The 24,434-nt window shown below is 34.3% G+C and overlaps 2 non-coding genes across 2 annotated transcripts; both read left to right on the forward strand.

The window, feature by feature from the left end:
- Window positions 1-14,977: 14,977 nt before the first annotated feature.
- Window positions 14,978-15,059, forward strand: Trnas-aga (transfer RNA serine (anticodon AGA)). Its single transcript has one exon. It is a non-coding gene; the product is annotated as a tRNA-Ser (tRNA).
- Window positions 15,060-24,325: 9,266 nt separating this feature from the next.
- Trnas-aga (transfer RNA serine (anticodon AGA)) lies at window positions 24,326-24,407 on the forward strand. The gene has a single exon. It is a non-coding gene; the product is annotated as a tRNA-Ser (tRNA).
- The last annotated feature ends 27 nt before the right edge of the window (window positions 24,408-24,434 follow it).

The raw sequence follows: 24,434 nt of genomic DNA on the forward strand, positions 1-24,434 counted from the left end.
GGTTTGCAGCAGATGTGTCTATTAATAAAACTGGCGCCGTCTTTGTTTTGGACCTGACGACACTTTGGCCAGTAAAGATTGTAATTTTGGTTGTGGAAAGATTGTGGTTATCGTAAGAGTTTGAATCAGCCATGTGTCGTTGTTTGAAAATTGTTTCTAAATAATATATCCGGAGTTATTCAGAAAATGATTTGTTCAAAGCGTTATTGAGGATTCCATGTTTGACGAATTATAAAAATTAAGAGCTACTCTCCAAATTAACATTAGGTTACATTATGTACTTAGTTAAATATACAGCACCAGACGTGTGGTATAAATTAGTCAATGATATTACCAACCGATTTAAAAAGGCCTATCAATTTAAAATACCTCTGTAAAACCATGGCTTAAGGACCGGCTTATCTTTAGTCAGTAACAAAGATACACCAGTTATTATGCTCTCGGTTCTAAAATTATACTGCACTTAGTTTTTGTTGTAAATACAGTACGTACAAAAAAAGGTGTCAGTGTCGTAGAGGTACTTTATTTAAAAATCTTGATTTACAGGCCCTTCAGTTTAGTGATAGAAACCTTAATTTCTAGAATCCAATTCAGTGTTTAAGTGCAACAGGTGGGTTATAATGTGTATCAGTAAAACATCTTTAGTTGTCGGTGCACCTCAAAATAAAAAAAAAAAATAAAATTTGTTATGTTATATCAAATTAGACAACCTATTTTTTATATAGCAGTGAATTAATAATCTAAAAACAACATTGGTCATAACGCAAAGATTGGTTTTAACCCAAATGATTCACACTTATAAACACGTGCCAATAACTGATAAAAACTAAGTCCATCAGTTCAAAAGATCAATGTCTAAAACATTGATTAAATTAATTTGGAAAAAAAACCGTACGATAATCCACAGTACAGTATTAGATTGATTTTAATCAAATTTTCAAACATGTATTCGAAATAATAATCGTCACTATGCATTCCAAATTGACAGTCAATTTAAAATATTGTATATGATAAAAAAATGCGATTGCAAATAATTGTGGATTAAAAAAATAATGGTGGTTTTTCTTCTTCTCTTCAAATTCCACCAACTAAGTGTCTTCGATGTAAAATACCCTTTTAAAACCTAAGTAGCCTGGATTAATTTTTTCTCATAAAAATTAAACATGCTACTGTATTAACCTTTACAGTAACGAACTCAGTCTTACTAAAAAATCTCTGCCATTCTAAATATAAATACGATAAGTTTGTTTTTTTAATGTGATACATTTTACCCACTTAACTCATTCACTGACATTTCAAACTAGTTTTATTTGGCGAAATCTCGTAGCAATGTGGTACAATGGTAATTTTAAAAGAAGATTAATTTTCTTCCCAAGCTACATTTCAACAGCTGCTTAAGTCAAACAGGTGATAAGGCTTAAGCTTGGGGTTGAGAAAGGTCAAGTAGCCAAGTAGAGAAAGCTTACGATGACATCGCAATCGTAGTAATCAATTCTGGGTGCTAGAGGTTACTGTGTTGTAATATGTTGATGTGTTTACACTGTATATTTGATAGAAATCTGGCGTAATAAAACCAAACAAGACACAAACAATGTACACATACAGTATTTTTTCACTTGAAATAACTTTTTCTTCACTTCGTACTGAAAATAGCTGTTTCGACAACAGCTGATATAAAAGAAAGTAGTTGTTTGCCAAGATATAATTTAGAGTAGGTAAAAACGATCAGCTGATTTTCCCTCAATCTACTTTTACGTTCCTTCACTCTCGATTAATTCTTCATGTATTCACTACATGCGCTGTCTTGTCATTGTTTTAAATCAGCTGTTTTAATTGTTGCACAGTCGAAATGAATACAGAAACTATGTATACAGAATGGCTTGTTTTGCTGTGTTTTTTTTTAGCGTAGTGCGTGTTTGAAATTGTTCCAAGTCTAACATTTATGATGATTTTGATAAAAAAGCTTTAAAAATAACTAAAATTCTTTCACTTGACTGGTAAAAAGTAGATATGTTAAACCAAATAAACTAAGTGACAAACTATTTATTAATATAAAATATACATAACTGAGAAATCTATATTCAGCAAACCATCTACGTTGTGAAGTAGATATTCAATGATAAGAAGATGTGGTTGTTTCGATATAAAAATAAAAAAAAAACTTACAATCAACTTACAAAGAATGAGTGTTACCAACATAAAATAGCACGTATAACGTAGAACTTATAATTTGTTAGGTAGGATTGCAATGGACAATAATTCTCTTTTATTTTGATATTTAAAAATGTTTATTGAAAAATATAACAGTTTTAATATTACTGAGATCTTGTAACGGTTAAAATATTACGAGATCAGAAAACGAGCGTCTATGCGATTTCAAATGGCCCGCGCGGGGTCATTAGTTCTCCGAGCGGCCACGCACTGCGCTAGCGTCGCGGCCCCTATAAAAGCGGCGCAGGACACGGGCCAGTCGGACTTGATTGCTGGGCGAAGAGCTAGCAATATCTCCCTGGTAGGGCGAGGGCGGAATAGCCCGGTAATAACCAGTGGTGGAATAACCCTGGAAGCGTCGAATACTAGGGTTAGGCTGAGGGCGGAATAGCTCTCGGGCCCGCGGATATAACGAGACGATAGGTCGAGGGCGGAATAGCCCGGTAAATAAGCCAGTGGTGAAATAACCCTGGTAGCGTCGAATACTAGGTGTTAGGCCGAGGGCGGAATAGCTCTCGGATCCGCGCATATACATCGCGAAACCGTAGGTCGAGGGCGGAATAGCCCGGTAATTAGCCAGTGGTGAAATAACTCTGGTGTCGTCGAATAGTAGGTGTTAGGCCAGGGCGAAATAGCTCGGTGGACCCGCGACAATCGAATCGGTTAATTGTAAGTATAATTGGTTTTAATTCCAAAAGTGAAACACGGTATATCCATTAAGTAGAGGTTTTATTTTATTTTCGAAGTTAAGATTTTAGTTAATTACGACCAGTGTTTCACTCCCGGAATTAACACCTAATTACTAATTTGTTTAAATTAAGGCCTAACCCGGGCAGTGATGAATGTGTCATTTACTGAAAGCTGATGCTTTAACGACCATATCTGAGCCCATGTTTTAAAACTTAACTATTATTATTACTACTAACCCTGTACTAACTCAATTAGATTAGCTATCCGAGGCCGACAGTACAATTTTGTCCCAGGACGAAATTGCACCGTCACAAATGGCGCTGCGAACAGGGACTTGGTAATTATATAGTTATCGATCGTTAATTTTTGCCATTTTTGGCTGGCGCCCGAACGATTTGTTTTTCAGTGAGTAAGAACGGTAAAAATCGAAAATGCGAGTTTTACAATTGTTCTTAAACATTTGGTCTTATCTTCTCTGGCCCGTATACTACGTAGTTACTCCGAGTAAAACTATTGCGGAAAAAACTCTCAGGACTACGTCGAGCACCGTGAGTAGTGCTACAAGTACGGGTGCAATATCGAAAACGACCAAATCGATCGAAACGACTAGTACTTCAACGATTACTACTACTACGAGTACTGGGACGATATCGAAACCGACCAAACCGATTGAAACTACTACTGCGACAGACGCAATGTTAGCTTTGCCGATAACGACACAAGCTGTAGAATTAAGTTCGAAAACTCCCCCGGAAGAAGATCCTAGGACAAGTTGGATAAGATCGTTAAATAAAGACGAGCTTAAGCTAGAGATGGATAGGTATGGGTTAGATTCGTCGGGAACAATGGACGAATTAAGACGCCGATTCTCGAAGTTTTGGAAAGAGGGAATTCCCCGAGGAAACCAGCAAACTCCAACTTATGATTCGGAAGGAGAGGCGATTTCTGTAGCGGGAAATCAGTTGTATGTTAGGCCTAGCTCGATTGATGTGCCTAGTAAAATACCAGGTCAAGTGACCACGAGCGAGGTTAATAAAATTAAAGCAATTTTAGGAATGCCAGAAAATCTAACGTTCGAGGAATTGTGCCAATCAATTTCAAATTTAACACGACGATCGAATACTTACAATACCAACGAGCCAACACAGCCAATGCGAGGCACGGGCGGATTAACTTACAGCTCGTTGCCTATTATGAGTACGCAAACAGTTACGTCAAATATGCCTACTGTTAGCAAAATGCGACATTTGCCGGACGAATATAATACTACGCCATCAGTTTGTAGTATTGTTAGAAAATGGAATGTGAAGTTTGACGGACATAAAGATCCCATATCATTCCTCGAACGACTTGACGAGTTAATCGAAGCATACGGGATTAACGATGACGAGATACTTAAAGCACTTCCCGAATTGCTTACCGGTACTGCACTTTTGTGGTACAGAAATGGGAAAGATTTCTGGCCAACATTCGCGACGTTTAGAGATAGTTTCGCGCTACAATTTCTGCCACAGGGTTATCAGCGAAACCTTGATGAAGAGATAAGGCGGCGAACACAGGGCGAAAAGGAGCCTTTTAGGGACTTTGTAGTTGCGATAACGACGTTAATGAGAAGGAAAGGCGGGCTTTCGTTACAACAGAAACTCGACATTATTTTTACTAATATGCGACCGGACTATAAGTTAACGATGAGGAGAGGAGAAATATTCTCTCTTGAGGACATGATTACACAGGCGACGCATGTTGAAAGTTATATGCGCGACAAAGCGTTATATCGTCCGCCACCACCGCCGTCGATGGCACTGGTACCGGAAACAGCTTATCAGCCACGAAAGCAAGTGGAAAATCATTTTGCACAATCTGTCGTTAATGTATCAGAAATAAATACACACGAACGCGAGAATGAGGGAATGCGGGACGATGTAAATAAATCATTACATCAATTACAGAATAAAGCTTCTCATCGAAAATACGATTTTAACCAGCGGTGGAATAACCGCATGGTTAATCAAAATAGCGATAACTACAATACACGTAGGCCGAATGCCGCGCATACCGCAAATATCGCGAGTATAGGAGAATGTAAGCAGGTGAAACAAACTGCACGACGACAGATCATATGCTGGAATTGCGATAAAATAGGGCATTTATACCGAGATTGCCGACGACCAAAAGTTTTAAAATGTTTTAACTGTAAAACTGTGGGTATTAAAACAGTCAATTGTAGGTGCAATCTGGGAAACGAAACTCGGACTCTGGTGGTAGGAGCTCATTCCCAGGTTACACAAAAAACCCTCTAGTTGGAACGATTGGTTGGAGCGTATTAAAATATTTCCGATGGGTTTTGGGTCAGTCAAAGATCCCACGGACAATCGGCCGTACGTTGCGATTTCTATTTATGGGAAAAACTGTTTGGCTCTTTTGGATTCTGGGGCAGCTGTGAGCCTGATTAGTTCCAAAGTGGCGAAACACTTGGTAAGTTGTGAAATTAGGCCTAAGCCAGTTTCTATTGAGACTCGATTTGCGGACGGTACTAGAGCAAAACAAACTGAGCTTTTCGAGTTTGAGGCTACGATTGACGATAGGAAAAACGTTTTAAATGCAGTCCATCTACCTTCGCTGACTAGCGATGCTGTTTTGGGAGTAGATACGCTACATAAACTAGGCTTGATCACGTACAACGTTAAAACTTGTCATTTGAAACAAGATGACGAATTTGAGGTCACGAATCTTAAAGAGAACGATAGAGTTGCCGATGCTTTGTTGCAAAATCCCGTTAAGCAACCTCTAGCTGAAGATGTACGAGCCACAATTTGTCCCGTAGTCGCGCATTTCAAGCCATCGCTACAATCCTCAAAGGTTATCGAGCAAACGAACCCAGATCGTGGGTATCATACTTCGTTTGCAAAAGTAAGGAAATATCCGTCCTCATACGGAAAATATACTTCGGAATTATTAGAGCCAGAGCGTGAGGCAAAACATGCCAAACGGATACGGCATTGTACGAAATTGTACGATGACGCCCAAAAGAACCTCCGAACTGCCTTAAATAGACAGGCTAACCTACGGAGGAGGGATGTGCGGTACAATGTTGTTCGGTCCGTTCTAAAGCGAACTCACGTGCTCTCGTCGAAAACCGAAGCTATTGCGAGTCGATTAGCGCCGAAATATGAAGGGTCCTGTTATTGTCACAGGTCGGTACAAAGTAAACCCCCCGAATGGAAATAGAAACAAGTATTTCGAGTTAAGAGTCTTAGGCCTTTTCTAGGACGGCATGACGATTAATAGTCGTTCTACCTATTTGATGTTGAAAAAGCGTCTTTAACATCACAAGAATATTGTTTTATTTTATACGAGAGTTTTCCTTTCTGTTACGGGAAACGATGGCACCCATTGTTGATTTCTCTGAAGTGAGAGAATTTTTTTTTCGTGCGTTTTTTTTCTCACCCTGAACTAAAGAGGGGGTGTAACGGTTAAAATATTACGAGATCAGAAAACGAGCGTCTATGCGATTTCAAATGGCCCGCGCGGGGTCATTAGTTCTCCGAGCGGCCACGCACTGCGCTAGCGTCGCGGCCCCTATAAAAGCGGCGCAGGACACGGGCCAGTCGGACTTGATTGCTGGGCGAAGAGCTAGCAATATCTCCCTGGTAGGGCGAGGGCGGAATAGCCCGGTAATAACCAGTGGTGGAATAACCCTGGAAGCGTCGAATACTAGGGTTAGGCTGAGGGCGGAATAGCTCTCGGGCCCGCGGATATAACGAGACGATAGGTCGAGGGCGGAATAGCCCGGTAAATAAGCCAGTGGTGAAATAACCCTGGTAGCGTCGAATACTAGGTGTTAGGCCGAGGGCGGAATAGCTCTCGGATCCGCGCATATACATCGCGAAACCGTAGGTCGAGGGCGGAATAGCCCGGTAATTAGCCAGTGGTGAAATAACTCTGGTGTCGTCGAATAGTAGGTGTTAGGCCAGGGCGAAATAGCTCGGTGGACCCGCGACAATCGAATCGGTTAATTGTAAGTATAATTGGTTTTAATTCCAAAAGTGAAACACGGTATATCCATTAAGTAGAGGTTTTATTTTATTTTCGAAGTTAAGATTTTAGTTAATTACGACCAGTGTTTCACTCCCGGAATTAACACCTAATTACTAATTTGTTTAAATTAAGGCCTAACCCGGGCAGTGATGAATGTGTCATTTACTGAAAGCTGATGCTTTAACGACCATATCTGAGCCCATGTTTTAAAACTTAACTATTATTATTACTACTAACCCTGTACTAACTCAATTAGATTAGCTATCCGAGGCCGACAGTACAATTTTGTCCCAGGACGAAATTGCACCGTCACAATCTGTTATTGTGTACGTGTGTATTTTTGGAAGTTATTAACTAATTTATGGAAATCATAGTTCAACTCGTACCGAAAGTGATTTTCTGGCACTCGATGCATGTTATTCCCGTCCTCGGCTTTACCTCACACATGAAAGTTGGGTGCGCTGCAAAATCCACTTTCGGTACTATTGACGAAATATTAATCCATGAGATATATACGCCTTTAAAACTTGAATTTTCTTTAAAAATATACAACAAAAGTATAAAAAACTAACAGCATTTACAGCATTAACAGCAATTTTTTTTAAGTTCTCAAAAATATTAACACAATTTTTTTCAGATTTACTGCAATAGAATTAAAATATATCAAGATAAACAATTAATTTTGAGCAATATGATATTTGTCATGTAGTAGGCCTAATAATAAGCCTTTATTAATTTTTGTTGACCAAATTACTGATTATTCTTTCAACACAATTTTGGATCAAACTATAAACAAAGAAGAATTAATTGTTGAAGTAATTGTTCAGAAAATCTAGTTATCATCATTATTATTGATGACGTCATTTCCGCAATTTAAGTCACATAAGGAAAACAATGCTAGCAAAAACTAAGGAAATCTGTCTATCATTAGATAAGCTATAACAACAAAACAAATAGGATAATATAATCTTATTAAAAGCCTAATCCTTTTTTAGTTTGGAAATTACAGTAATTAAAATGCTTTTATGGAATTTTGCTATTGATTTTAAACTTGTTTTTAAAACACAGGTTTCAACAATTATAATTGTTTGTCAGTGAATCATTTTTCAATTGGTATGATTTTTCTGTTGATGAATATTGGAAAATGAAGCTTACTAGACAACGTAACTTGTACGTTTTACGTTGCAGTGATATGTTCTGACAGTACGTTGTGACAACGTACTGTCAAACCATCGTTTATTTAGCTTACAATTTTAAATACTTAGAAATAATTTTTGTACATCAGATAAAACTATAAATGAAAAAAAAAATCCAACTTATAATCCAAATACTGTAATTACTTTCTCGTTTAAGAAATCTTTTGAAGATAAACTTTAAAAATTTAAATTTTTTTTTTATTTTAATATTTTTTGTATTATTTGTGGTTTTACCACAAACGAATTACCTTTTTGAGTGTAAGAAAGTTGTTATTGTTTGCTCAATGAGATATCTCTTTAAATAACTTGATGACATACATCACTGTAATACATCTTCTTAAGGTGATTTTTTTGTATCCTTAAGGTGTTATAATATCGGATTTTTAATGTGGTTCAATGATAAAAAATATATTTTGATTGCAATTCTTTCCACATACTAAAAAAAACTATCAGCATTTCCCTTGTAAAAAATCAGTTGCCCCAGGTCAAAATCACTTTCAACCACCGCAATATCTACTAGCCTACCTCAATTCACTACAGGAAGTACTCGTACACGATACCTATTTTTACTACATGGTCACAGGATGGTCACAGGTATATGCACCCCTGACCACAAACAAATCGTCCCAATCGTTCCATCTTGTTTATTTGTGACCAGTTGACTAGTCTTGTAGTTTGGCTCATGAAGGCCTTGGATCTTTACCTTGGCCTATTTGTCCTGACGATGGTCATTGCTGGTCCTTCGTTTGCAGCTAGGCCTTGCTATATTGGGCTATGACTATGTTCTGGAGGACTGTGTCCATGTGTTCTAGCAATTCACTTAACAGAATAATTTCATGCAATTAATGTTGTGCAAGCGAATTAAACAACTTCAATTAATTTAGGGATAAAAACAAACTCCAAAACTAAGTGGTAACGTAAAAGGATTGGCATTGGTTTAGCATGGCAGGCTTAGAAAATTGTATTTTATTTCTTCGTTTTACTGTATATATATTCGGCAATAGCTGGCACCAATTTTTCTTTTGATTGATGTGATTGAGGTAAAAATATATGGTGCTCATTAGTGGTATGCCTAAAATATAGTCTGGTAGAACATAAAATAATGTCCAACTGTATGCATGCATTATTCCAATTTAAAGTGTTATAACAGTCTGTTTAAAAGATTGATTAAGTTTAAGAGGACGGGATGGCAGTGTTGGGGAAGCTACTTTTAAAATGTAGCTAGCTACAACTACTGCTACATTTCCAAAAAAGTAGCTTAGCTACAGCTACAGCTACAGTTCCGAAAAAGTAGCTAGCTACAACTACAGCTACAATGAAATGTAGCTACAGCTACAATTTTAGCTACTTTCCCAAAGACGTTACTTTTTATTCCACGCACATTAAGTAAATGTAAAATTAATTGCAACAACATTTTTATTGAACAAACATTTAAACAAGAAATGTCAGTATTGTATCTAACATTACTTGGAAAACAAATTATTCCTAGATTTTATTTAATTTGTTGACATTATAAACCTAACATTACAACAGCATCAAATAGTTGGGTGTCCCATCATATTTAGTACTTATTTTTAAATATTGCATTATTTTTAAGCATCTTATATGTAAATTTCATTAAGTTCAAAGGACATACAACCAAACTAGGCCTATATTTTAAAAGCTCATTTTATTTCTTTTATATAGATTCATTTATAGATGTCTTATATCAACAATTAAGACCACTTAAACTGTAAAACGATTATTTAAAAATACTTTTTTGTGTTACAGAGCCTAGCCTATAGAAATTGGAGTTTATTGCCTTTCTTTACTTTTAATGTTAAAAACGACATTGCTATAACTTTTAACCATAGTGATAAGTTACTATGAATAACACTTTTCAATGTCAAGAAATCGTCCTTTATTTTCATTATGCATAGGGCAAATTGTGCTTCAACCTAATTGGTACAGAAAACAGTATTCAGCAACTTATCCTGAAATTGGCTTTTAATTTAAACATGTTGAAATTTGTAAAGTAAAAATAACATGTAGGCCTACTTGGCTATGTAACAAGTTGGCTATAGTAGCTTTGTTCTTGCAAGGACTAAACAGATATATTCCTAATAATTGAACTTGGTATTCGTCTTAAACCATAGCATAGCCTAGGAATAGTCCAATACAAGAGCTGTTAGCAGGAGCAAACTATGCTAGTTTTTTAATGTAAGTTTCATGTTATGTGGAGATTTTTTCGTTACAATTATCATGTAGTCTAGGCATATCTTAAATCATCAGGTAATTTCCTCTTTGTTAATTTAGTAAACCTTTGAAAAATCTTTGTAATCTAACCAAGGAAGGGCTTGTGACGATGAACCACAATCAACAGCTGAAGCAAAGGTTGATAGACCAGCTTTCTCATTATTTTAAGGTTTAGAGTTGGTTTCCATTAAAACCCTAGTTAAAACACTATTGATATAACAAAGAAACTATAAATTGATTACTAATTTCCCTGTCAATCACTTGCAAGCATTCAATAGCTTGTCTTGTCACTGGTACCGGCAACGTTTAAACGTCGTCTGCATCTAGCGATTTTATTTTATCTGACAGTAATCATAGAGTAGTAAATTAAGGAATTGAGAGCTAAAAATGTGGATAACACTCATTTAATGGCCTCCATGTCTACACAACGTTGTAATAGGGAATGAAACGGCTGCAACCAGCTGTATGAAGCCAAGAAAGTAGGCTTAATTGTTTTGAAAATCTCAGTTTGAAAGATGTTGTTTCACGTAAGGTTGAGGTTATGGTAAAAAGCACTATCTCAAACCATGTTAATGTAGCGAAAAAAGTAGCTAAAATTCCGCTACAACTACTTTAAAAATGTAGCTAGCTACAGCTAAAGCTACAAAATCTTAAAAGTAGCGACGCTACAGCTAACGCTACAAAAAAAGTAGCGCGCTACTGTAGCGTCGCTACTTGTAGCGCGCTACTTCCCAACACTGCGGGATGGTTACCATTTTTGTTATTGTTAGTTAAAAAATCAACTATCAGTTGAATCTGTAAAATCTTTTTAAAAATTATGACAATAGGCCTATATATTCCCTCATAGAGTAATTTTATCCTATTAAATATACATAAAAAACCCTTTCTCTGAAGTTATTGTAATGTGCACACCAGTTCTATTACAGTACATCAGTAAAAAAATAAATGTTAAACCATCACTTGGATACGTTTGAAAAAAAAAATCATAGCCACAAAGAGTTGATAGAAATTGTAATTATTTCCTTAAACCAACGGTTAATAATCTACGGATGAGTTTCAATAGAGGGAATCAATTTATTAACAATCTTTACGTGTTAATTGGGGTAAAAAAATTCTAATTGTGTGTTTTATTTTCCTCAAACTCTTTTATAAAGTCATGCCAATAGTTTTAATTATAAATAATATTTTTACTACCATGGCGGGTCATTTGCAAACCTAACTTCAGTAAAAATAAGGAAATCTATTTATAAATTATTTTTATTTCCCAAAATCTAAACACAACTCAAAAACAAAACACAACAGTTCAACAATGAACCCCTTCAAGCCACACTGACCAGAAGGGAGTTATTTAAGCCGCGTCACCGTTGACAGATGATTCCCCTCGGACAAGTGTAAATCCGCAACTGTGAAAATACCTAATGACAAATCGTCCAGAGCAAAGCGGAATGCCAAATAAACACGCTGAATCCCGCCAAAAATATTGACAAGTGTTTGTGATAAATTATCCGCGAGGGGTCGTTGTGTTGTGTAAACAGTTGGCAACAATGGCTGGGAACAGCTGATTGACAAGTCAGCTGTAGCAGATCCGCTGAAACAATACGCCACTCGAGATGTATTAATTGAACAAACACATTAACATAAGACGGTGAGGGCCCTTCAGTCTGATAGCGCAGGACTCAATTAGTGGCTTTTCAAGTTTAATCAACGGAGATATCCTGAAGGACATGTTTGTTTAGAAGATGGGAAGCGACAGCGCCCCTGGCGGTGTCAAAGGCGAACTGTCTCCAACAATTATGCATCGGTGTTTGTCTTGCGCAGCTTCTGATTGAACGGTTAATTTACGAATTGAATGACAGTGAAGTGACGCAGTGGAAGATTCGGTTTTGGAACGGGTAACATCAATAACAAAATTGATGAGTTCAAATATATAAAATTTTGGGTGAAAAAGATGTCACCACGTTTTTCGATTTGTTTTGGTTTATTGGAAGTTTATGAAATCCTGTAACCCGGTTAGTTTTCATTAATGTAGATTGGATATAACAATAAGTTACAATGCATAAAATGCGTATAAATCCCTATTTATTTTTTTTCAAGAAGCAAATGTTCGACTAAATATGTAATGATTCTACAAAACTATATAACCTACAATAAAGTACCGTACGCTAATCTTTTCATCAATTTTGAAAACTATTATTGGGTTATAAACACAGGTAATATTTGTGAATTTTTTCAAATACAAGTTATCTGTTAATATCCTTTTGATCATAATTTGTTAATCTCAACTTTGGTCAAGGTTGTACTTTTTCACAATTATAGGAGTGTATACAATTTACCAGCACAAATTGAATGCAAAATAACTTTCGTCAAAGAAAAACAACCACAAAAATAAATTGTTTGTAAATCATCAAACGGTAATGTTGAGGATCCCAAAACACCTCCTTGCGGGACTCCAAATTTACCACCCCTTCCAAAACACTATGTACTACTTATAACAACAAAATTTTCCATTATCCTTATCTTTATCACAATACCCTACTCACAAGATGGAAAATCCCACCACTTATCAACAACAAAATAATATACATCAGCACAAATCACAATCAAATCCACTCCAAATCTTCCATTGGTCAGAACAGGTGGTTGATCAGCTGATCACTCATTAGTCGTTAGCGTTATCGGTGACCAGATCTTACAACTGCTACAATATGCGTTGATGCGTAGATGCTAGATATATCTGACTGATCATCAAGCAATCATTGAAGTGGTTTTCACCGTTACATGTCGTTTCATTTGCTGGTTTATCTGTGATTGGTTGGTTGTTTGGGTGTGAAGAGCACACGTAGGTTGTTAGCGTAGATTGAGAGTGCATATCTCCGTTGCGTCTGGTTGTTTGGATGATTTGGGCTTCTGGATTATATTCACGATAGCTCGTATAGGCAATAAAACTCGCCTTTGGCCTGCTGGGGCTCCGCCCCAGGCCTCCTTCGGTGGTAGTGCCTTATTTAATTAATTACTTACTACATCCTTGGAAAATTTCAAGTTTATAGCACGTTTCTAAACAGTTCAGATTAGCATACCGAAGTACAGTTAGCCACTTTTGGTATTCGCTATAAGAACAACATGGGGGGAGGTAATTAGACATTTAGGAGGGGTTGAAAGGCCAACCCCAAGAAGCGTGCCAAATTTAAAGTCCATAGCACACCTTAAAGTATGCCCGAAAAGTAATTTAAATAATTAAAAACACGTTGAAAACACAAGAAGTTTTAAAATATAAGAAGTATAGCGTTTAGGGGGAAAGGGGAGTAATTTTTAGAAACGCCTAAGAGGATTTTCTATAAAATTTAATTTCTGACTGTGAACATTCTTTCAAATCGTTAATAACTCTTACAGATTTTAAGACATAGCCGTTTTAAGAAAAAATGTGTTTCTCTTAAATTGTATGTTCGAAATAAATTTGTTGGGGCTAAAACTTGAAAATGTAAAGGGATTTTCCTGGGTCTTTTGGGACTAAGACTAAGAGTCAAGTCTCTAGCATGTTTTTAAATGGTTCTAATCCCTATTCAAGTGTCAGAAACTGTCAATGTTACTGTACTCCCATAAGAATAACATAGTGGGGGATAAATAGTTACATCAGTAGGGGGTTTTATTATTGAAATATGTCACTTTTGGGAATTTTCTAGGTTGTTTTGGGACCATATTAATGTTTTACACAAAATTGTGTTTTACAGACATGTATTATCATAAGACACCTTGCCGTCAGTAAATTAAGACCATCGCCAAAGAATTTTTTTTGTAATATAGGCGTATGACTTCAGGATATTTAATACTTTGGACTTAAAAAGATGACTGAAAATTCTAAGAATTTATCTAAAAATATAGTAACATAAAACCTGGAACTTGTTTATCCTTGTTTGAAGCAGTTCTGTATTGTTTATTTATTATTTTACCAAATAACATACACAAAGGTAATAACATTCTTGTTCTTAATCGTGTTATAATTAAGTATATTTGAAAATACCATGCTTTTAAATCTATTGGTATAAGAACTCTTTGGTCTACAATGTCTCTCCCTATTTCCATTATTGTATAAAGCTGGTGTTCATTTCTGACTCGAAAGGAAGACAATTTACATCTTATTTACGAAATAACATGTAAAAAACTTGTGATTTTATATTTCCCTTTTGGCCTGAAGCCCTGTTATGCAGACGCATTGAAAACACCAGTCTGTATGCAAATAACACATGGGGACTCGTGCGAAAGTTGATTGCACAGTGCCGTTTTCACTGGCAACATTATACAATGATATAAATTGTAAGGCGATTTCAAATACTGAAGCACTAGCTTTTTAATAATTATTTTTATTAAGTTTTTATGTTGTAAGTCGTTTAACATAATGTTAATATTATGTTAGTTCATACTGTAAGTTGTTTTAGCAAATTCACCAAAAGAAAAAAAATAGATATTAGACTACAAATAAAATGTATTAAATATAATTTAGCATTTAGCTTTCCTAGCTTAAAGGTAGATCTTTATTTGTGAGAACACCTATATCCAACCATAGACAAAAATATTCGTTAACATGTGAAAGTTACCAGTTACTCTCAGCAGCAGTCGTGGCCGAGTGGTTAAGGCGTCTGACTAGAAATCAGATTCCCTCTGGGAGCGTAGGTTCGAGTCCTACCGACTGCGAAAACATTTTGTTTTTAGTTGCTATTTAGGGCTAACAAATATTGATGGAAATTGCATTACGAAGATTAACTTGCCTGCAGAAAAACTGAAGATTTCTTACTATCCTTTATAAGTTAAAACTTATAAGTTTTTTGTTAGTAAGTCGACTATTGACTTCGTTATCCAAATTAAGTTGATTTTAAACTATTTGTATACAGTAATTAAATTTAAAGTTTATATTTTTATATTGAATAATGTAGATTAGGTATTATGTTTGATATTTCATTTCAACATGTGGAGAGAAATAATTAAAAAACAGTATTTTAACAAATATGTTTAATATTTTTTTTTTACTATTATTATTTTAAAGAAAAGTGTGTAACAATTTTAAGTTTAACGCCAAATGTTCTTTTAAGATAAATACGTTTTATTCTCATGAAGACATGGTGCTCCGTAAACTGCTCCCTTATTAGTAAAAAAAATGTATAAGACATTTTAATGTGTCTATGGTGTACAATCATGATAAATAACAACTTTAACATGTAGATAATTCCATACTTGTTAACTGTTTCCATTGACGAACGTATATTTTCAAATGAGTAGGAATGTATTATTGTATTTTTAGAAATTTCTGTAGCTTGGGATGCGAATAAATAAATATTTGTACACAAAAGAAATTAATAAAACAAGAATAAGCCTAGTTTTAGAAAATTGAAGATTATGACAGAAGTATTATTCTGATTGTTGGATTTTGGCCACAGAGCACTAAGTGACAAATAACACGTAATCTTATAGTTAATGTATTTGAAAAAGTGATCGTGCCATGGCATTTTTAAAAGAAAAATAATTAAATTGTATTTAGCATGTTTAGCAATAAGTATTTAAAACTCATAATTTTCTTTCTAAAAAATAGTTCTTTAAACACGCATGAATATATGAATACAAATAATGTAAGTATTCAAAAATAAATGTCACATAACGTAGGATTTGTATATTTATTCCACACACTGTAGAATGGCTGTTCCGTTATATATGAGGCAGGCTGCCCCTACATCGATGAGTACAGCTAATTCCACACATGCGAGCAGCTATTTTGCTGTGGCGCCGTTCGATATATGGCTTTTTGATAACGTGTTTTGAAAACAAACGATGAATTTATTCTGGAAACCCTTTGCTATTTCCATTTAATATAATGAGGCAAACTTAGACAAACAGACTTAGACAAACACCTCATGTCGTATAATACAGCTTACCTCCAAAAGAATAAAATAACAGGCCTATTATGAACAAATAATGTCAAAAGATTTAGTGAGTTATGTGGAAAAAAATAACTAAAAACATTAAGTTTCGGCCTTTTCTCAGACATTAGATACACAAATAGATCTGTTAAATTATGTTTTAGGTATACACTGGTTTGATTTAAAATAAAAATCTATGATATGTCAATGGACATTTTCTTATATTAAGAGTTTCAAAATATTTCACGATCTCACCTCTGATTTAGATTCTGGTGAGAAATTAACTTACAATACAAAAGTTCAGTACGCCAACCGGATAGCGTAAAAAAAACAGAGCTTTGATAAAAAATACTGCAGTAAAATAAAAAAAGAAAGTACAACAATAAAACTGAAAAAAATTACATTTATGACGATGACAGCTGGCATGGCCAGCAAAACGTAAATTTTAGTCACCAAATAACGTATGTACAAAACTAAAAACATCATAGTGTGGTGAAAACTATCTTTTCTTAAAACCCTAATTTATTTCAGGGACTTATTGGTCAAGTTAACCTTAATTGTTAAATGGAAACAAAAGAATATTTTTAATTCACTATAATCAAAAAATTATACATATAATGAGTAACGGGTGTAAAAATACATGGGCAAGACAAACTTTGAGTAAGGTTAGACAATATTCTATATTCATACCTATCGTAAATTCGTTATACGAATTTTTTTCTTTGACAAAAAATAAACTGTAATATGTTAGGTCTTAGTAAAATATATACCCACCTTCTCACACAATTATTTGACTCTATTATACGAGAAGTTTATGGAAACGGCCCAAACTCTGAGATAAGCCAGTTTGATTTACAGACTCCATATGCAAATGCCCCATACATGTGCTCGGTGGTGTGCGAACAACTGTATTATGTGTTGTCAGCCAGTGATATACAGTGGCACAGTTAGCACCCTAAGTGCGGGCGCTGTTATGTAAAATTATTTCATACTCTGTGCGATTTATTACATCCCTTTGTTTACACATGTAATTGCCCGGGAAGTTTGGGAAGATATGGGATTGTTGTGGATTATAGTTTACTTGTTGGTTTATTAGGTTTGTAAGATTAAGTGGTGGAAATATAGGCTTTTAACAAACTTTTAAAGTGAGTTTTAACTGAAATTATAATACTATTATTCTAAAAAAGAACCGTTGAATCATTTTTTAAATGTATTAACGAATATTGAAATATTATACAATCGCAAAACAATGTAAAATAATCAAATTTGTATAGATGGTGTACACATTTTTAAATTGTAAAAAATATTCTTTTTTTCAGTATAAAAACAAACAAATTGTACATTTTTATTAATAATTATGTTGAAAGATTTTCTTAAAACGTTTAAAACAAGAAAAGTATTATGCAGGAAGTAACTCAGACATGTTAGTGCTGTTTCATGTATCTTGTAAAGATGAACTAAAGGGTAATCTGATTGGTCCAATTCCACCAATCAGGTTAAGCAGTCAGATCAGTATAAAAGACAAGGTTTGCATGTTAGATCCCTCTTTTAGTCAAAATGTGTTGTACAGTGAAGTTGTTTTGTAAAGCTACATTTTTTAATGCATTTTATAGTGAGATTACACCCAGGAAAACTGGCGTGTTAACTTATTTTATTTAAATTTTAGTTCATCTAGTAGGTGTGTCAAAAGAACAGTGCTCAAACTTTTGGGTGTAGGCACATGACCGAGGCTGTAATCCTCTTAATCACGGTCGGTTGACCTGTCAGTTTTAGGTTGGTGTCGAACGCTTCCGCATCATACCGAACATAGCCGAACTGTTCGCGGCAAATAATTGTTAGTTCTATCACGTCGCTGTCAAAACGTATCGTTTGTAGGTTAGATTTAAATTTAATTTAACTGTCATAACCTAACCAAACTAACCAAACTTGCTGATAATGAAAAATCGAATGAAGGTTTAATAATAAAAAAATAGTTCTCTTCATAAAATAAATTTACAAATGCTTAAAATTTAATTTTATAATTTTTTAAATTATAAAATTAAACTATCATAACCTCACCAAACCAACCAAACTTGCTGATAATAAAAAATCGAATAATGGTTAATAATCGAAAGTAGTTTTGGTCATAAAGTTATAAATTATAACAAAAGGTGTACAGGTAAGAAGTAATCGCATTCTAAGCGAAATCTTTGACAAAAAGTTAACGCCTCCGATGGGATTCAGAATTCTCGATTCCCCACCTCTCTACTGGTGACCACTACCCTCAGGCCATAAATCAGGGGATTAATCCAAACAAAGATCTGGGACGCTGTCCGTCTCCCCAAACTTTTATTATATTTTAAAACTATTAAAATTTGATTATTTTTAGGGCACATGATTGTTGGTACAAAAAGCAATTTAAATTAAAGAATGATGGTGAAGAATTTGAAGTATATTATTTCCAATCATAAAACATATCTTTCAAAATTAATTGTAAAGAAGCTATAATCAAGAATATTAGGAAGAAATTCAATTAAAACTAGAGTTTCGTTACAATGGTAATATACCATACGACGGAGTGCAAAATATAAACGAGATAATTGTTTCTCTTGTATAACTTCTAGCTTGATCGTCTAAGAGTAAATGGGAAACCTCAAAATCTCCAGATTTTTTCCAATAGACCAAGGTAAACAAGTTCCGAGGCGATGCTGTAAAGAAAACACAAAAGTAATCGGGCTTGGCGACAACGATGTGGGCCTTCTTGATTGGATACGAAGGGATTTCTACTGATGTGGTTTTTTCTTGAGGAGTATTGGTTTATCTTTTAACGAACGAAGCTTTTATATGGGCTCTTCTTTATTTAGGGGTGTTTTTTATCTTGGTTAGAGTGGTGTAGTTTTGTGAGGATCGGTAAAGAACCATGCAAGTTAATTGATTTAAATTGTTATTTTTGTATGTTTTTCACTATTGTAAGGGAACGGTCCAGACTCTGATCTTTTTACCATCAATCTATTTGAGATTATACTAATAAATTCTGTAATAAAATGTGCTTTCAGGTAATTCTAGGTTCCAAATGGATCTAAGGTGTTAAGTATCCTTCACCATAAAAGGCGAACACTATCAACCTATCACCTTTTGCTTACGAGAAAATATTTTTAGATTTTTTAAATAAATACCTAAGCAATACCTCCTTTCAAAGATCGTTGTCATTGAGATAATGCATTTCAGAACTGGAGGCATAAAATATTAAATGAAGGTAAACGAAACATTGGTCTATTTGTTTCAATATTTTATGGCTAAACGTGAAGATACATTTTACAGGGTTCTGCAGGATTTACTACATGCATATACATATATTCCAGAATCAAAAGTAAAATATGGAGACCATTCATCTTATGATTCAGTAGAATCGGAAGCCGCGGCCGCGGAGATTCAGTTTGGCGATGATGGAAGAAGTAGTTTCTACGTAAGGGAGGGTTGAAATAAATAAAATAGAGAATGTGTTTTCTCATCATACAACATAAAACGTAGGACATTTCCACAACATCAATTTTTTACAAAAATATGCAATAATATCATTATAACATACAACAAGTGTATACTGACAATTCTACACAAAAAAATTTAAAATTTCAAATGTGTAGAAAAAACCCTTTGTTTGAAGTTAATAGTTAGTGGTTTTTTTATGTTGAATACAGGATTGTTGTGAAGATCTTCCATCATGATTGACTAAAACGTTTAATAAAGTTTTAGAATCTATAATTTAAACCCATCTTCAGTTAAGTAATAGGCCTAGAACATATCAAGATTAGTACACAAACTGGACACTACACATTTTTTTTAAAATCCATAGTGACTATGTGTGTGTTGTTTGTGTTATTTATGTTTTTTTTGTTATAACGACGCTTATGGCTAATCAGTCTGATGATGGCACAGTGATGCTGAAACGGCCGTAACATTATTGTTACAATACAGAAGCTGGTTGACGAAGGTAAGATTTCGATTTAGTGAAAACTACCAACAACAGCAAAAAACAACTTGTTTTCATGTCGCCAAATATATCAATGAAAATCATTTTTACTAAGATTTTAGGAAAAAAATTATTACTAAATTGACAAAACCCCAAAAAAGGTTTATTTGAAAAAAATGTGTGTTCTTTACAGGAGGAAACTTAAAGTCAGTCAACCTTTAGTACGATTGGATGTAAGAGAAAATTTTCTTCTATTACAAACCTATTAGAATAACACTTACTTAACCAACTGGATAATAATTTAGTTTGAGGTTTGATACAACTATATTTTTCCAAATCCACAGAAGATATATTTCCCTGGTTAAATCAATTTCAATTAAAACCCTTAACATCGCAAATGTTTCAGAAAGTGTAAAATCAGATTAACAAAAATTTACTGGTGAAACAAACAATGCAAATACCCAAGTGTTTAAAGGGTTATATGCAAACGATGTGTGAGTGCGTCGAAGTGTAAAGAGTCTATTAAGAGCCAGTGCGGCCCATGCCTCTTGCTGGCTTAGGGTGACAAATGCCCCAACCTAACCCTTGCAGGGCGTCATAATGCGGAATTATTACTGGGATTCATCGGATTTATGGATATGGCATTTTGACCCTAACTTCAAGAAGGTTAAGCCGAAATTTGTTTATAGGTGTTGTATTACGACTAATAAACATTTCGCTTTGATGGAAATAGTTTAGAGTAAAGGAAGATTTAAATCGAACGGTGTAAGGCTACACTTTAAATAAGTTAGCGTGGATATCCAGGCAAGTAATAGCATGATTAGTTATTGTACAATATTAAGAAATGAAATCAATATGTTAAATAGAAAAATAATTATGGAACGTAATTAAAAAAAAGGTAGTACATCACATCACTAATCTTTTTTGAAAAAAAATAGTCTAAATGCTCTGGGATGGAATCTAAATTCTCTGCAAAGACTTTTCAATATATTTTGTTTAATTGTCAATATGTTTTGTTTAATTTTGTTTAATGATAAAACTATGTTATTAGGAGCTAACCGCCTAAACACATATCATCTGTATTTTAGCTTAGTTATACAATTTTTCCTTACTAGAATAAACTGAAAGCCAGAGTTTTCTTATTTAAAATTGTCTAGATAAATAGATAAATCTACTAATATAAGTTCACCGAAGTTCGACTAGAGTATTTATCCATGTCTCTTACTAAATTCAAACTTCAAACAGATTATGAATAGCTGCACCCTATTGCCTGACTTGTTTGATTCTGACCAATAATTTTTTTCTCTATGGATTATTATAAACCACCCCAAATTTATATAATCAAAACAGTCTTCCCATTCACTCAACATATTTGGAGACCATCCTTAATGTGAAGACTATTCAATTTTTTTCAACAATTAGAATTCGCCCCAAACTCATCATCAAATCAATCTTCCCATACGTTCAGCGCTCAAGCTCAACACATCAACATAAGCAGATTCCGCCGCCGGCCGGAGACACTCAATCACATGGTGTCAATCCAGTTCGCTCCACTTCACTCCCGCTTCACTCCAGTCCGGAACCAGTCGTAGTGTAGTGAAACATCCATCTCGCACACGTGTCGTGTACATCACGAGTCACGTGACTGACACGTTACAACTTGTATTGATGGACCGTTGTTTGTTGTTATTGATGCACACTTTACAAGTTTTTTAGACTGTAAAAATTGAATTGGGGGCGGAGGCTGCTATGGAAAGAGTGTAGGGTCAAATAGTTCTGTAGATATGTTTATAGTTTTTAAATACGGTATAGGTATTATTTGAGAATCATGATTACATTTAAAGGCTTTTCAAAAGCATTTAAAATATTTAGGGAGTAATTATTATAAAACGATATAGGCCCTACACAAAGCAACCTTTATACAGTACATGTACGTTAATTTTGATGGGAAATAGGCTCCCGTACATCCCAGTCACAAGAAAAAATACGTGATGTAAAAACCCAATTGTGCTATGTTCTTGTGAAGATTGTTTAACTTTGCAAAAACTGGGAAACCCGTCAGAAATAGACAGAAAAATAAGAAAATTATTGACTATATTGACCAATGTAAAAAACTATAATGTATATGAAAAATGAAGAATAGCTGGTAATACAATTGTAATGTTTAGAAGTAGGCTAAAGGACTATTAAGCACGTAATGTTCAATTTGAACAAACTTGGATCACCTCATACGAAGCACACTGCAGGACTTTATAATTTATAATTTATTAATAATTAAACCATAGTATTCATTAAAATCCCTATTCTACATGAACTTCATATATAACTTCTATGAAGCAAGGCAAATATCGCATAACTAGTCAATCCCAAATGATATGGTAAAAAGAAGAATAAAATTTAAAGTGTAGGTACCAGAGTCAGTTTAAAGATAGTTGTAAATGATTAAAAGAAATATTATAAGTGTATGAATAATCAGAGATTAAAGGTGGAATAGCTTAAAATCAGTAATATACACCTCTATGCAGAACAACCAATTTTTTTATTTGAAAACAATAAGACATTACTCATTGATCATGTTTATGTGTTCCAAAGTGTTGAGACTTCTATAACTACAGTAGGCCTACGAATTACCAGTCTGTCTCCACTAGGCCTCATTCAATATTTAAAATGAATAAATATGAATGAATAAATGATTTTATTTCCATTAAAAATTAACAAGGTATGAACATTTATAATATTGGAAATATAACTGACCACTTTAACAAGTTGTGTGGTCAGTAGAATAAATTATAATAATCTAAAAATAAACATTAAATCAGCCTAGCTCAACATAAAAAAGACACCTGCTCTCTGTGATGTTTGACAATCCTTTTCTCAATAAAGCTAAATACTTAAACTAAAAAATCAAAGAAAACAATACTTAATTTAAATTCGAACTAAAGTTACATTTAGATGAGGTATTTTGAGTATACTAATTTTATATACTATACTTATATACAATACTAATTTTACGGTAAAATATCATCATCCTATTACTTACATTCTATTACAATACCTACACCCCCAAAAGTGCGGCAATCGAACTTAGCAACACCTATTAAAATATTGTATAAGTAATCGATAAGACTTGTATCTATTTCAATTTTACACTAAAATATGCACTATGCAGTGTTAAGCCGTGCTTGAATAAGGGTCCAACAGTCAGTCGTCAATTCAATTTCCAACAATAATCCCGAATTATGACGTCCCGAAGCAGAAAAAGGGTTAGATCTATCTCGGTCACCCCGTATGCTAGTTAGTCTGGTGACAATTTATGGGAGCGCTGCTCAGAAACCCCATAAACAAGGCATTTACATACAACCCTTTCACACCACCCTTGAGTTATTGCAGTTTGTTTTTTAATGGTGATTTTATATTTACGATGAATCAACGATTCAGAAAATACTCGTGATATATGTAAATTTGTAAAATAAATCTTTTGATTTTGAGCAAATTATGATTCATCGGTCGATCCTTCCAATCGAAATCGAGTATTTCTCTAAATTTGGATATTATAAAGAAAAATATATACTTGAACAGTTTTACTATTAGCCTATTCTGTCTTTTGTGTCAACCTCCTGGTCAAATGGATTAGGAGGAATTAAATGGGACTCAATAGACTAAAACACTCGATTACAACGTCTACGAAGTTCAAGAATCCTACGTTAAAATTATTTTTTAGTATTTCATTTTTTAGACGGAAGTAACTTTAAATCAACTACTCACACTACTCTATATTAGCACATATTTTAAATGGCCTTTTATCCACTAGTCTATTATATTTGTTCTAACGAAATGAACCATCGGTAAGATAATTAAAGTTAGCGTTAGTACAAACCTAGTAATATTTCTAAAACCAAGACGTTATATGTTAAACGGTGTTGTAAATGGATGGCCTAACAATGTGTTCTCTATACCAAATAATCCGGGAGAGAAGGTATAAAAATTTAATTGAAATTGGACGAAAAATTCCGGCCCCTCATAGGCTCCTTACATAAAATGTTTATTTTCCCTTTCCCTTGTATTCACGATGTATCTATTATTGTCTAATAGAATCACCAGCAGTCGTGGCCGAGTGGTTAAGGCGTCTGACTAGAAATCAGATTCCCTCTGGGAGCGTAGGTTCGAGTCCTACCGACTGCGAAAAATATTTTTTTGAATTTCTTAATG

This window comes from Macrosteles quadrilineatus, unplaced genomic scaffold, assembly GCF_028750875.1.
Source record: "Macrosteles quadrilineatus isolate MER2022 unplaced genomic scaffold, UCM_ALF_1.0 Scaffold_4__1_contigs__length_99947679, whole genome shotgun sequence".
NCBI lineage: Eukaryota > Metazoa > Arthropoda > Insecta > Hemiptera > Cicadellidae > Macrosteles > Macrosteles quadrilineatus.